The following is a 15,799-nucleotide window of genomic DNA, read 5'->3' as shown; positions in this document are numbered from 1 at the left end:
AGGGTAAAACGAATTATCTCCTTAAGATATTCTGTATCTGTCCAAACGGTAATGCCGTCGGAAGCGGTTAATGCGTTTAGGTGCTAAAACACGCTGACATTCGCTCAGACTTTTGTCTCGTAACAAATTGAAATTTAATCAAACCCTGGAATCTCTCGTCATCCCTTCCTTGGCAACGACAGAGAGGTATTGCGAAATCTAATTCAGAAAGGATACCACGGCAACAAAAGGAACAAATGGAATTATAACTGTGCGTTCTGATCTTGGTTGTCATACGTGACGAACCCCAGGGTTCGAGTTACAGCCTCACAGCTTTGCAGCCTTACAGTGATGCAACACGTGAAGATCCTGGCTCACGCTCAATCTGTTGATAAACAACATCACACGGCTGTAATGCTACTAAAACGATTATACATGCTCATGATATAGTCACAATTGTAAATCAACTCTATTCTCTTCAGAGATTTCTTACGAATGAGGAAATTTTTTGTGGCTTCTCTTTAAAATATTCCTTTGCTACCAATACTTGTCGTGCCTGAAGATCAGTATGGAATTCATTTGTTAGGAATCCTTGTCCCTTGTGAAGATCAGGATGGACATACGTTTCAACAATTCGTGCTCGTCCCCTTTGAAGATCAGGGTGGACATGCTTTTTCACAATCCATGCTTGTCCCCTGTGAAGCTCAGGGTCGATTTGGTCTTAGAAAAATTCTTGCTCGCCCCCTTTGAAGACCAGGATGGAATTGCTTTTCAACAGTCCATGTTTGTCTCCTGTGGAGATCAGGGTCGAATTGGCCTTCAACAATCCATGCTTGGCATTTTGAAGATCAAGATGGAATTTGTCTTCAACAATCCATGTCTACGTTATGAAGATCACGATGGTACTGATCTTCCACAACCCACGCTTGACCCTGTGGATATCTAGAAGGAATAAGGCTTCGGCAACCCATGCTTGATCATGTAGATATCTAGAAGGAATAGGGCTTCAGCAACCCATGCTTGACCCTGTGGATATCTAGAAGGAATGGGCTCCAGCAACCCATGCTTGACCCTGTGGATATCTAGAGGGAATAAGGCTTCAGCAACTCATGCTTGACCCTGTGGATATCTAGAAGGAATAGGGCTTCAGCAACCCATGCTTGACTCTGTGAAGATCAAGGTGGAATCGATCTTCTACAATCCGTGCTTGGCCCTGTGGAGATACAGATGGAATTGTCCTTCAGCAACCCAGCTTGCCAGTAGTATAGATGAATGTCAATCGCTTATTTGTCAGGACAAAAGACTCAATTATTTAGCGGAGCCATATAGCTGAAAACGTGCTGAAAAATGCTAAACAACAAAGAAAACAAGACTAGATTACAACTGGAATATAATAAACAAAACCCAGGCACTGGGAGTGACAGTTTTATTATCCTACCCAAACTATACACTGCGATACAAAGGGTATTCTGATATTAATCCCTGTACTACAAAGCAAAGATCTGAAACACAGGGAGTAGCACATGCATCACATATTTGAGTCGATATCAAGGAATACTTCCGTCACACCTACTCCATGTCAACAATGTCCGAGTACATGTTGTATACCAACGTTTATAAACGGTGCACACAAATTTCCGCGAAATATGACACGTTCCGCTCGTGACTTCAGTGCCAATCCCAGAAGCCTCTGCATCCTGACCACTTCCTGTGCGCGGTTGTCCCCCACTCGTAACGTAACACTTGGGGTTTGTTTACATACAGGACAAGGAGAGACAGACTAGGCATTATTGGGACTGGAGTGTCTGCCATGACAGAGGAAATAATTTAGTTATAAATTCACATACAGCTCATATCAGGAACAATCAGGAAGATTGATCATTAAAGCTCTGATACATACTCACTTTGGGTTCAAGGTTGGATGGTTGCAGCTTCGTAGGTGTAAAGGTTTGGGTTAACCCCACTTTCTGCAGTACGTTTGTTTATTGTTTCGGAATATTCTGAAATATTCCGGCTAAATGGCGGCAGTTATACAGTTATATCATGGCATTTTGACATTGGTAGTAAGCACCCTAATCTATGATGAAAAAAAACACGCACTTATGTCACCAATGCTGAGCAATTCCGTGCTACAAATAGTGTTTGAGTGAGTGTGCATGGTTTTACGCGGCTTTTATCAATATTCCAGCAGCACCATGTCGCCGGGCAACAAAAATGCGCTTTCACACACTGTACATTCTTGGGAATCTAACCCGAGTCTTTGGCGTGATGAGTGGACGTTTCAACCACTAGGCTACCCAACCGCCCCGTTACAATTAGTGACCCGCTTGTTCTTAAGTGGTGATGAACAGGAGAGAGGCCGACTAAACTGTTGTTTAATTTTCCAATGGTCGGTGTTCAACGTGACATTATGCAGATTTGAATGTATCCACAAACGTGTGTTCTTATTTGGTTCTGTGCAGTCTCAGGAATAGTCATACGTTGGAAGTTGAATTTGCTTTTGATTTTAATATTTCGACGTCTTCACGATTTGCCGTATCATAGCGATATTGAAATATTCTCCCTTGAGATCTCAGTTCTATTACCGTTCCAGGTTTAGATATGAACAGCGGCAAATTTTAGGAGGTTAGATCTAGATCCAGACCACCGACTTTGTTCCAAATATAGGTCTGAACCAGTGTGTTTTGATCTGAACTATTGTGACCGTTCCATGTTTTAACCTAGGCCCGCCAAGCTATCAATGTTTGTTTCAGTCTCAGACCCAGGCCACTATACGTGTTTTTCTCTTCTGGTTTTGGTCTGGATTGTAGATAGTGTTCCACTGTGTTCATCAAGGTTGAGATTAAGAATACCCTGGTTGAACATATGATCACCGCCATGAGTGTTTTAGGCTCAGATCCAGGCTATACGGTATCTAGTTTAAAGGTACTACTAACAGTTATTTGAGGTTGTAAAGACATGGTTCTTAAGGGTCAGTTTATATCTGTAATGACCGAGAAGGCCTGGGGCAGAATAGGCCTTCAGTAACCCATGCTTGTCGTAAGAGGCGACTAACGGGATCGGGTGGTCAGGCTCGCTGACTTGGTTGACACATATCATCGCATTCCAATGGCGTCGATCAATACTCATGCTTTTGCTCACAGGCTCATTCAACTCAATACAGACTGCTGCCATATAGCTGGGTTTTTGCTGAGTGCGGCGTTAAACAACAACCCACAAATCATATCTGTAATGACACTGGCGTATATCGGAATGCGTACGATCCAACTCAACTAAACTCCCCCACCGCCGCCATATACCTGGAAAACTCGCTGTCTCACTCTTTAGAAGTGGCGTCTCTTAGAAAGAAAACGTGATAATATAAGAGTTCAGGGTCCTACTACACCACTTGGTTCCAGGTTGTGTAACTACTCGACCACCTCAAGAATGTACTTGACAAATATACACGGTAACTCGTTTCCCTTTTGTGACAGGAACCTTTCGAGAAACGACAGGTATTGCGTCCGCGCGTTCCTGCCACCGACACCTAGATCTAATTTAGGTGAGAGAGATCTGTTAAGAAACCCTGACTATTGTATCAGGACAAGCTAATTGGTCTGCATCCGCAACCCGATGGCCGGTAATGCGATAACATGGAACATTATATAAATCGTGGGTGCTAACTCGCTCGTATTCCCATGGTTTACACGGAATAACGTTCACGTTCCTTTGTGGTAGAGGATAGAAATCTGCCTTTCGCGTTGTTGTATGCTGTTGAAAACCAATGGCAGAGATGGGCTTCATGCAGTGTACCCATGCGGGTTTTAGTAAGGCGAGCAAATGGTTTAATCACTAGGCCACCACACCGCCCTGTCTGTTGTAAGCAATGATATTGTCAACGGGTTCATATATGGTTGATGCGTCGACTTCGGATCGGCTCATGGATAGGATGACTGGAGAATTACATACATGCAATATTTTGACGAAGACAAATGATGAATACGTTGGTGAAGACGAAGGCATGGTTTGATTGTTCAAACTTCTTTAGTTGGTTTCACAAGACATGACAAACAAGTATACATGAATGAGGTGAGCGGACTTCCAGCTCAACCCCAGGGCCTTTCCTGCGAGCGGCATAATCCTGCCCGCGGTCGTCCCCACAAAGACATTCGGAATGCTGGTCTCCACACTCACATCTCCCTTCTCATCTCTCACGTACAGTATAGAGATATAACAATATCATCCGCTTGAATTCTCTTTAGGTATCCCAGTGAAACAGGGCGAGCGGCAGACAGGGTAGTAACTGGTCTTTCCCCCCGACCCTAGAGAAATAAATTAAAACAGAAGTCCAATTCAAGTCTGGCCAGTTTGGGCAAGTCTAGATTGTCTCAGATGGGCTCTGCTTGGATTTTATTTTGAGACAATGTATTTTAAGATAAATCATTTTTTGGACTAGATGTCAGAGTAGATAACAACCAGTAGCATCTGTCATATGCCGGGACTGGAACAACTAAACCTCTGTCTTGTCAGGAATGGAAATGAAGTTTGTCCACATTGCTATCAAATGTGGAGGCTTTACATGCTAAATTTGTAAATGACAGGTTTGCTATATAGTTCTTACACAACAACGAATACACGTTAATAATACAAAATACGAGGTTACAGAATCAGAGGCATATAACGGAGCTATAACACCACTGACTTTCATTTAAACCGAACATGTAGCGTTATGTACCTCTGATAACGACGAACACATGTTGATACAGGATAACAACGGACCAGACGTCATAACGACGCACATATGTCAGTGTAGGGTAACAACGGATCAGAGGTCATAACGACAGACACACTAGTCATGTGTGAGAGAGTAGCGTAACAATGACCAATCGTCATAACGACAGACACATATTTATGTAGGGTAACAATGGACCAATCGTCATAACGACAGACACATGTTAATGAGGGTAACAATGAACCAATCGTCATAACGACAGACACATGGTCATGAGGGGTAACAATGAACCAATCGTCATAACGACAGACACATGGTCATGACGACGAATACAGGTTAATATGGGATGCACACTTAAAATGACGGACACACGTTTAAAACGACACAAGTTATCGGTCAGCACTTAAAATGACCAATGCACGGCACAGACGGGTATGCAGTAATTAAACGTAACTTGCGTTTTCCACATCTGTAATTGTTCATAGAATCTGTGAGTGTTATTCCACGAGAATGTGAATGTTGTTTTACATCAAATGTAGCATTATTCCAGATAAATGATTATTTCAATGTCAACAATTCGAAATAAGTCAAAGTCCGTGCACTCTTGAAATTACATGGCTACAATAAGCTAGTCTGTGACCTGTAACACTTGTCAAAGTCAGAATTGTACAACACTTATGTAAATGTGTCTGTTTAGCGAACCACGTGGGAATAGTACTGGTCTGTTGTATAGCATGGAGACATGAATCAGTACGCCATTCATAACACAGACCTCAGGTATTGTTGCCAAACTTTCATTTGGCGTAAAGAGAAAGGGAGCTCTTTGTATCAACTGCAACATCCTCTACACACACTGCAATCCACATCCGACGGGAGGCCGCACCACGAGCCTGACACGTGCAACACAAACACATGCCATCAAACCACAGATCTGACCATGCCGTGCGACAACACATTCCTGGAATAAACGTTCACGCCGGGGCAGCTCCAGCTCTGTAGTGAAAGATTTAATATTAGTCATCAGTACCACTAGTATTCAGAATACCATACCGACTGAACCTAACACCGGAATGTATACCTGTGGTGTCCTGACACAATCTCAACCAGTTTAACGGGTTATCTTGGACCTACAACCCGGATAAATAAAATATTTTACGTCATTCTACGTATGGTCCGGCCTTGACCTCGAAAGGGATTCTGGTTGCCATTAAGGAGTTGGTATGGTAAAGCTTTCACATTGAGGAACCTGTCTAGCTTTCGTTTGCATTACTGATGCAAATCTTTCCTTTACGTCTGTAATTGTGATTTCGCATTTTTGGAGATGGTCGGATAATTCCGCCATCATCAGAGACTGAGAGTACGATCTTGAAATGTGAGATATTTGAAATGTCACTTGATGAAATTGTAACAGCAGCTTCTGGGCCAGTGTATCGGCGCTGCGCACGTGATATGTTGAACCAGTTTTATTAATCGACGAAATAAGCGCTGAAGGTGAAATACCAAGTATCTTCCGTACTCATCAACCTCTAGGAAGTCGGCTGAATGTCGTCAGTAGTATCTCTATACTGGTGGCCTTCTCTCATGACCACAAGCATGTTAGATGTATTGGATATCACAGCAAATAGTTATTGCAGATGAGTCACAAGGGACCGTCTGAAAACCCATTATTAATTACAAAATCAATGCAGCATTTCCGTCTGTCCAGTACCTATGTCAAATATTGTATACACGTTTAATGTGGTTGAAAATTAAATGAAAATATTATTTGATGTTGATGAATATGTCATTTGATATGTCAGTTTTGTGACCCCTATCTTTGCATCGTTCCGGCTACCAAGTTGAGATTGTAATTGGTATTTTTATGTAATTGTATATACTTTGTTTCTACCTGCAGTATGATATGTACGTATTTTATGTATCTCAATAACGAAAATTAATATTATGACTTATAACTGTCAGTTGAGTTCCTCGTTACACGAAAGACATACTCTCAGAATGATCCATTGCCGTGAAGGTCCTGGTCTTCAGCAGTCAGTGATTTTAGTAAGAGGAGACAAACGGGATCCAATGGTCAGGCTTGTTTCCTAGGTTGATACCTGTCATCGTATTATCATGGCGTTGATCGATGCTCATGATGTCAATCACGGGATCATTTGTTCCATGTGCAGGTAACTCACAGGCCGCTGTTTTATAGCTGAAAAGGGAAATAACAGGAAAACAAACATTACAGAATTGATATTTGTTAGTCTTTGTGGCCAGCAACACGAAGGCAGTCTGTAAGCAAGTCTGGATCAAGTCCTCCAGTATGGTGGCTGATTTGGGCCTTCGCTTTCTCGCCCTAAATTTTGGAGGCGAGAAAGCGAGAAAACGATATTGCGAGACGAGAAAGCGATAGCACGAGACGAGAAAGCGATATCATTGTGCGAGAAAGCGAGAAAAGCGATAGAGCGATAGAGCGAGATCAGCCACCATACTCCAGTGACATGAGCATATCCACGCATTTGAGATTAAACAACCGTAGAAGCACGCATAACCAGTCGTTTTTACAACAATGACACGCATATAATGATAAAAAATCTTCTCGGGTCCATTGCCTATTAAAACAAATGGATTAACGAGTGAGTGAGTGAGTGAGCGAGTGAGTGTCAGTGAGTGAGAGAGGGTCGGTACGAGACTGAGTGAAATTGATGTGTAGTGAGTGAGGTAGTGAGTGAGGGTCAGATCGTCGGTGAGCGAGTGACTGTCCTTGAGTGTGATTGACGGTTAGTGAGTGTGTTTGTAAGTGAGTGAGTGAGTGTCAGATTGTCTGCGAATGAGCTGTAGTAGTTTGAAGGTTAACCTGTGTCACACAGTCCCTGAACCACCATGTTTTTCTAATGCCAAGCTCTCTCTATAATGCTAAAGCCTTAAATGATGCAAGTCTAGATTTTTCCTCTGGTTCAGAGGGCGTCTTTTCGATTTACATGTATTAGGGTTTAGTTTGTGACTATCGAAATGATGTGTATTCAGAGACTAAGCAGTAGTTTATTTGAAGGTGAGTGGGCACGCAAGTCCAAAAACATTTAAAGTTAAGTTTAAGCTTACCAGATGTTTCAGCGTGGTATGTTTGCTCTTATAACATTAAGGTCAATTGTTCCTACAATCGCCAGTGACTGAAATAATGGTATAAATCTAACTAGGGCCCATGTAGTTAGAGAAGGTACTGTAAGTCCCCATGGTCTGCGGTATGGTGAACCACCTTCAATTGTTGGCGATCTATACCTTTTTCTAATATTGTCTTGTCATGTATGGTTAAACTGAAATTCCATTACTAGCTGTAGTCTAGGTCCTTTTCTATGCTTCGTTGGCGGTTTTTTATACTTTATGTTTATTATTAATATATATATTAACATAGTCAAAATACTACCGATGTGACTAAACATCTTAATGTACTCATTGTAGGTGAGTGAGCATGTGTGTGGACGAAAACAACAAACCAAACGCAACATTTGACCCCAAGCATAAGTACAGATGTTACTTTGAAGTGAATATTTAACCAATTTTGTTTAAAATCCGCCTCAGAAATGTTTAACTTCCGACCAATGACGTTATAGTACGTGACCCTGCTAACGCTTCCACCATGATTCACAGTCACCAGAAGTTGAAACAATATGCATTTTTCCTGTTGTCCCAACAATGACGATTTTGCCAGACAGACTGGTCACGAGCTGGAACATTGATAGTTAGCTTGTTTGTTACAACTAAGAACTAAAGTCCAGGTCCAGTCTGGCCACCAGTGTCCGAGGCCGCACGTTCTCAGTCCAGGCCGTGAAGGCCGTGGGTCTTCAGGTGCACACGGGCAAAGTCCAAAGGTCAGGGATGTTAGTAGGCGTACCTAAAGGTTGCCTCAGTTTTCATACATTTAATACACTGCTTTTCAAATATATTTTTATTTTTTAGTTTTAATTTATAGTCTCAAGAGATTGCAGCTTTCATTATACGTTATTATATATATATTTTTTATCTTTTTGTTATCCAGTCAGTTGTTCTCTACATATTCCATCCCATCACTATGCAAATTTACACTATAACTATTACTACACTGAAAAGGTAGGTGATAACTGATAACGTGTTAATCATATTAAGAATACGTATACAGACTGCACGGAACTGAACTCACTTTCTTCACTCACTAAGTGAAGACAATGAAGACTGTGAATATTTGTGTTCCTTTTGTAAACATTTTTTTTTTCGTTCTTTTTAAAGTAGTAGTGAGATGTTGGGTTTTTTTCTCATTCCGTCTTTGGTGATACTCGTGTATAAATGGAAGGCAGTTTCATGGGTTGTAGGATGAAAATGATAAATGGGGACTGACTGGGCTCCTGTCTGCGTGAAAAAGTCACAGATTTACTTGGGATAAATGAGGCTAGGGACCTACAGTGCTAATGTATGGGCTGAGATGGAGGCAGGGCTTTGTGCTGATCTTTCAGTTTGTTTGTTTTGTTTATTTGGTGTTTAACGCCGCACTCAGCAACATTCAAACAATATGTACACTTTCGACTCTGCACCCGACTATCAAGTGAGCATCATTATGAGCGATTCAAATAAGATGACATGTGTCAACCAGGTCTGCGAGCCTGGCCACCCGAACCCGTTAGTCGCTGTTCCAAGCCTGAGTAGCTGAAGGCCAATTCTACCTCATATTTTTCGTGAATAAATCATTCAGCGCGAGTGTGGTTTTGTTAAAACTTATAACTAAAACTAAAATCTAATCATGCTCAGCTGATATAACCATTGCCTCTTCAGTCAGGTATTAACTGTTAAAAATTGACTATATGTGTGCATGATCATGCACAAATCTACATCTTATTCAATTTAGTCTTTATCTATGAGCATGTGGGTTGTGTTGATCTTTGAATCGCACCATATATTGCCTTCCTATCGAGATATATCTCCTGTTGCTATTCTCCAGTCGATAAATGTGCAAGATATCGCTATCCTTTTATCGATATAAGTGTCAACTCGTGATCGTATCGTCGAGATATGTATTTTGGTCGACACCCTGTAACGCAATAGCGATATAGAAAAAAAATATTCAACTGAAGGTATTAATGACCGAATTGTCTATATACTCTATACAGAGTTATGTCCCCTTCGGCGTGCCAAATTCGAATGATTCCTGATGATTCGTCTTGATCTGTTAGCAACATCCCAAGGCGAAGGGTTTTAGAACTCGCTTCTGAAAATGTTACCGATCCACTGAAAATGTACGTGGTCGGTCAAACAGCATTGTCCGACTGAACATCGACACGGATTCATTCTGCATGTACATACAAGGAGGCAACGCTCGGACACGCGATGCTATATCAATGATGTATGCCGAACATCGGAAAAATGGGTCGCGCCTTCGAGACACCCAGTGGGAATATTCTTATTTTAACTATGCGGAAACAGTCGGGACGGGCAATAAATCTCCATGCATGAGATTCCTATTTCTGCACACGCACTTCAGTGTGTTCCCTAATATTTGCCAAGATCCCACAAACTGGTGTACATAATCTGATGACCATTCGTTGTCAACAGAACTTCCTTTATTGCAACCTCCGAACGCTTCATCACTGATACAGAGTCACATGTCAAAAGCCCAAAACGGTTTGTTTAAGTCCTTTTATCATCTTTCGTACCACCCTTTCAATTTTTCTTTATCCGCTTATGTTGCACGTAAACTGGATTTGTCGGTCCGGACAGTGAGAAGCTGAGAGACTGACCTGCGCCACACAGAAACAAGCGAGAGTCTTTCAGCGAGCTTCAGATGCCTTGATCAACCAATGTTTGTCGGGCAGATAGATGTAATCATATTAAACTGTAGTACACAGCGTCGTATCGATTATTTAATCTGTTTCAACATCGTGGCTAAGGTGAGATAATCATCGTCCTGATTCTTGACCACGACCTCGTTCGTATAAGTTGTCCGGTTGAGCTTTTTCGTTCGATGACTCCTTCGAGTATCCTACGAGTGGTTCACGCCATATTTGTTTGGTTGGTTGGTTGGTTGGTTTGTTTTTGTTTGTTTTTTGGGGGTTTTTGGTTTTGGGTTGGGTTTTTTTGTTTTTGATTTTGTTTTCTTTTTGTTTTGTTTGTTTGTTTTTTGTTCTGGTTTTTTTTTGTGTGTTTTTTTTTGTTTTGTTTTTTTCCCATTGGAGTGAACTTGAGGCAAGGTCAGGCAGTCGGTAGGTACGAATATCCCCATCGAACAATAAGGATATGTATTGGGTACTCTTATGCTATGCGCTCTGATACAGATGGTCTCAGCCAACCCGTACCATCCAAGTGGTCATTCATTAGACCCATTGTCACTCCTAACGTTATGCGACGGATTAGTCCAGTGATTGAGGTGTTCGCTCGCCCGAAGATCCTGGTTCGATTCCCCAGCGATGTACACTTGGCTCATTGCGGCTTATGCAAAATGTGTATGGTGTTGCTCTTAACGTTAATCAGTGATTCATCCAGTCCCATGGGCCACAGTCTTAGAGCTAAAATATTGTTGCGTTTAACAGTCAATTTGTATATGGAAAGTGTGATCTAGTGGTGAAGCTTTCGCTCTTCATGTTGATAGGGCGGTAGTGTAGCCTACGTGTTAAAGCGTTCTTTCGTCTCGCTGAAGACCTGGGTTCTGGGTTCAATTACCCTTATGGGCACAATATGTGAAGCCCATTTCTGATGTCCCTGTCGTAATATTGTCAGAATATTGCTAAAATCATTGTCTTTTCATATTGAAAACCATAGATCGATCACATAATTGAAACAAATAGAGAATTTAACCCAAGTGTCTACTGAAATCAAATACATCAACACAATAAAGTAACAAACATCCGAGGCTTGCCGAAGATATCTTTACCTTTATCAACGAGTGTTGATATCATTAGACACGAGGGTGAGATTCTATTTATCAACCCTAATCATTCTTCATTAGTTTTCAATACAAAAAGTACATATCTGAACACAGCAACGCCATTAGATTTGCAGTGCAGCGATGTCATAGCATTGTGACGTCATCAAGAGTATGGTGTCATATAATTGACAAGGCATTGGGCAACAGCTGCTATCAAAACGATATCTCCAAGGAGATATCATCTGATTTCACACAAACGATATCTCCCAATAAAGTATGAGTTTGATTTTCCATGAGTTGCATAATACCTTGAATCTAAAAAGTAGTGATATCTTAAAAGCCACTAAGATATAAAACCCTCTTCGGACATGATGGCACATTGGACTATGTGGTTCAAGTGCTGATACGTCTTGAGTGGGGCTTGTAGTGGGGTCAAATCCGCGTTCTAAACCTGGACGCATCAAGTACATACATTGCGTTCCACAAAATCTATGACCTGAGTCAAATGCAGTTTTCATGTCAGTCTTACAGATGTACAGTAACTGCGACTTTAAATCTAAATCACCAACCGAACCGTTCTTGACTTATCTACACGACCATCGAGTTTACGGGTGACATCGTTGAAACTAGTTGACACCTGAATCTCCGCTCACCAGAGGACCAGTTTAACTGATCGAAAACGCCCCCAGAGGAAGGCCTCATTGCACAAGAAGGAAGTCCCACACTGCGTATAGCTTGTATCTACTTAACCCGTTTGCTATTCTGATATTGTTTAGACTTATTGATTCCAAGCGACGGGATTTTAGACGAACAAAAAGAGGGAAATTGGATATCGTGGATTGCTATTTCTGCCGGCACCGTTAACGTTCTCCTCACACAGTAAATCACATTTGCCGGTCCTCGTCGCTTTAATTAATGTTAAAGACCCCTTTTTGCAACTCTGTAAGCCACGGGGTCTGAAATTGCACACGTAGCATCGCACCATTTTACCTTACCATTATTATAGTGATCGTGAAATACGCTTTTCAGTAATTGTTGCTCCTGATACACTGCGGGATCGGGTGGTCAGGTTCGCTGATTGGTTGACACATGTCCTCGGTTCCTAATTGCGCAAACTGATGCTCATGCTGTTGACCACTGGATTGTCTGGTCCAGACTCGATTATTTACAGACTTCGCCATATAACTGGAATATTACTGAACGCAGCTTACAACTAAACTCACCCACTCACCCACTATAATAAACTGATACATCTCTCTCTCTCTGGAGTAGACGCGTGTACTTCTGTACCAACAATTACTCCATATGAGTGGACGTGTACGGGGAACTTCAGCACCTTGGAGGCCTAGACATACGGCGGGTGTGTATGGGAATTTAATAAGCAGTTACTCGACGTAGGGTACACTTACTTCCTGATAACAGTATAGAGATGAAGGCCATTGTGGCATGCAATGTTTCATTGGTAATATCATGGACGACTTTTTGGATTTGAACAAGAGAAAGGAAAATGGTCAAAGAAACCCAACCAAGCAGTTGTTCGACTAACATGTTTTAGCAATATTCAAATACAAACACCAGACAACCAGATCCACGTATGTTATCCGCAATGCAGTCTTAAGATGTACAGGACTCAGAAAAACACCTTGATTCATCGTTGGAGATCTCATGCTCCGGGGAAGATGGCAGAAGGAGGCTATAGGTATACTTCAGCCTGGTATCTCGCACTTCACGCCGCTCGCCGATTCGACATCCATAGAGAGACCGTTGGGCACTTACGGTCGTTATAGACCGCCCCTGTAATGACCGTACACTTGTACCGACCCAAGAATCGAATCACGCACCTCAGAATCAAGTTCCAGCAAACCAGCCACCCTAAGAGTCCTTACCATGCTTGGCAACATTTCTACAACGTCAACGTGTCTACAACGTCAACGTGTCTAGAACATCCAGGTAAGAGAGCCATCCCGACAGCTAATTTTTATGCCATCGACGTCGACTGCGACATCTACAGTGGCGCAGACAACAGTTGGGCAGCTCGTAAGTGTGCAGTCTGGGACTATGCGAGGCATAGTCCTAGCCATGCATCCAACAGTAACTTGGTTCAACTGAACCAGTTCTGCAAAGCAACTCCAATGTCGTTGAGAGTAGACTGTGGTTGCTGACGGTGAGGTAAGCGCCGGTTTAGGACACCCCAGACATGTTCACTGAATTAACCCGGGTCACATACTGAGAAAAATACCTTGAAAAAATATGTCAGTTGCACGTAGCCGTTCCTGACTTCACAAACGCCTCATGTAAAAAGAACCCCGTTTAATTGAATTTAATAATAAAGTCTTTTCATCACTGAAATATATATAACAACAAACATGTTGTGAAAAGAAAAAATGATCATATTTCTAAATCTACATGTATACACAATCATACAGCTTAGTTTCAAAATAATATCACCCAAAATAGCCCTACTTGTTTTAATAGCATAAATTAATGAGTTCTGAGAGGGGTGCGTATTACCTCCTATAGTAATGTGTTCCAGAACTAAATATAGAAAACATAGTTTACAGACATGAATCGATGATTCTTGAAAAAAAGTAGTATGGATATCCAAACTGTTATACTGTGCTCACAAAACTGTTTCTCGAAGGATAATATAAAACATGCATTCCATGAAGTAAAAACTTCTTTCCACTTAAAACCCATAACAAGGGGCAATCCTGAGCTGATTCCACGAATCCATCAAATGGAAGAACGCTTGGGTTTGGTGTAGCTCCTTCCTTTATCATAAACATAATTATATATCATGGAATAATTGTGGTCGATGGGTGTAAGAGCATCACTATTTTCTTTGTCAAACATAAGGTGGGTATTGTTCAGACTGAGTGTCGTAAGGAATGTGGTTTTCATCCACTTTTAACAATATTCCGGCACAATTACGGCGAAGGAGACCAGAAATTGTACCCATCTGGGTACTCGAACGGTTAACCAGTTCTTTAAACAGAAACAGATCTGCGTTCAGATGTCTGACTATGTTCCCAAGACCGTAGACGTTGGTTGCTACAGTGACAGAAAACGTTCACTCTGCTGCAGTCAGATCTGCACAACCACTGGCCCGGATGCACACCATCGATGCGGCATAAATCTTGTGTATGGATGTAACCGCCTGCCTCTTGGGCAGGCTGGCGTATCATTAGCCTGGAGATATTTGGGTTATCTAGTCTCATTATTTGTACAAAGACTGTCAACAAAATCGAGAGATCCGCAACCAAAGAGACAGTCTGAGATATGTTTACAGTCATGTTGACAGAAGTGTTGAGAATTAGTGGGTTTCGTCTTCAAAGGAAAATAACCTGTAGATACTATTAACGTAACGGCAGCATTCACTTTAAGCTTGCTTGTATTAAACAAAATGTTGTCTACAACAGCAAGGTTTATGAAATTACTCAGAGAGTATGTCAACAGTGCAAATGGTAAAATATTTAAAGAGGATATATGCCCTCGTTGTGGCGCCATTAATTTCTTCTCAAGTTGCTCAGAAAGGACTGACTGGGCATCAACTCATCAAATGGCTAAAAGAAACGCTACCTTTAAATCTATCCAATAAACATTCCATAGTCTGATATCTGGTTGAATGACATGCCTGTGATATCAATGTCAAATGAAAACTTCAGATTTGGATCTGATTTTCAGGTTCATCAAATGTTTATAATGTTTATCAAATGTCTGCTTCAAGCCCTTAAAGATGTGACGCAATATGGCAATAAATGAACACCTGGTTAGCCTGATGCTCAAATGGTCCTGATAAAAGGAGAAATAAGATTTACCAATCATACTCAGTTCCCCACCAAAACCAAATCAAACTCTCTCACTCATCTACAAAATGAAACACTCACTCGCTCACTTATTCATTTAATGCATTTCAGTCTAAATGAGCCACACCGCACTCCAGGTGAAACGAAAAGGTAGCAGAAAAGAACCGATGTAAGCTTCACAAAGCTATAGTGCATTTTTTTTTGAGACCCACATATGCTCCAACATGTATTTTTTTTTAGAAAATGAAACCCCTTATTTTCTCACAGTGTAATTATTTGAGCACCAAATCGATCAAAGAAATGTATTCGTAATGACAATAACATCAAGGATGTAATTGGTTAAGGCTGTGCGCCGTCTCTGACGTCACATAACATTTGACGTCACTGATCTTCATATTATCGACCACTTTTCTGTCAGATTCTGATTTCAAT

The sequence above is a fragment of the Haliotis asinina genome, chromosome 5 (genome assembly GCF_037392515.1).
Source record: "Haliotis asinina isolate JCU_RB_2024 chromosome 5, JCU_Hal_asi_v2, whole genome shotgun sequence".
NCBI classification, from domain to species: Eukaryota; Metazoa; Mollusca; class Gastropoda; order Lepetellida; family Haliotidae; genus Haliotis; species Haliotis asinina.
The sequence above is the reverse complement of the archived record's forward strand: the minus strand, read 5'-3'. Positions refer to the sequence as shown.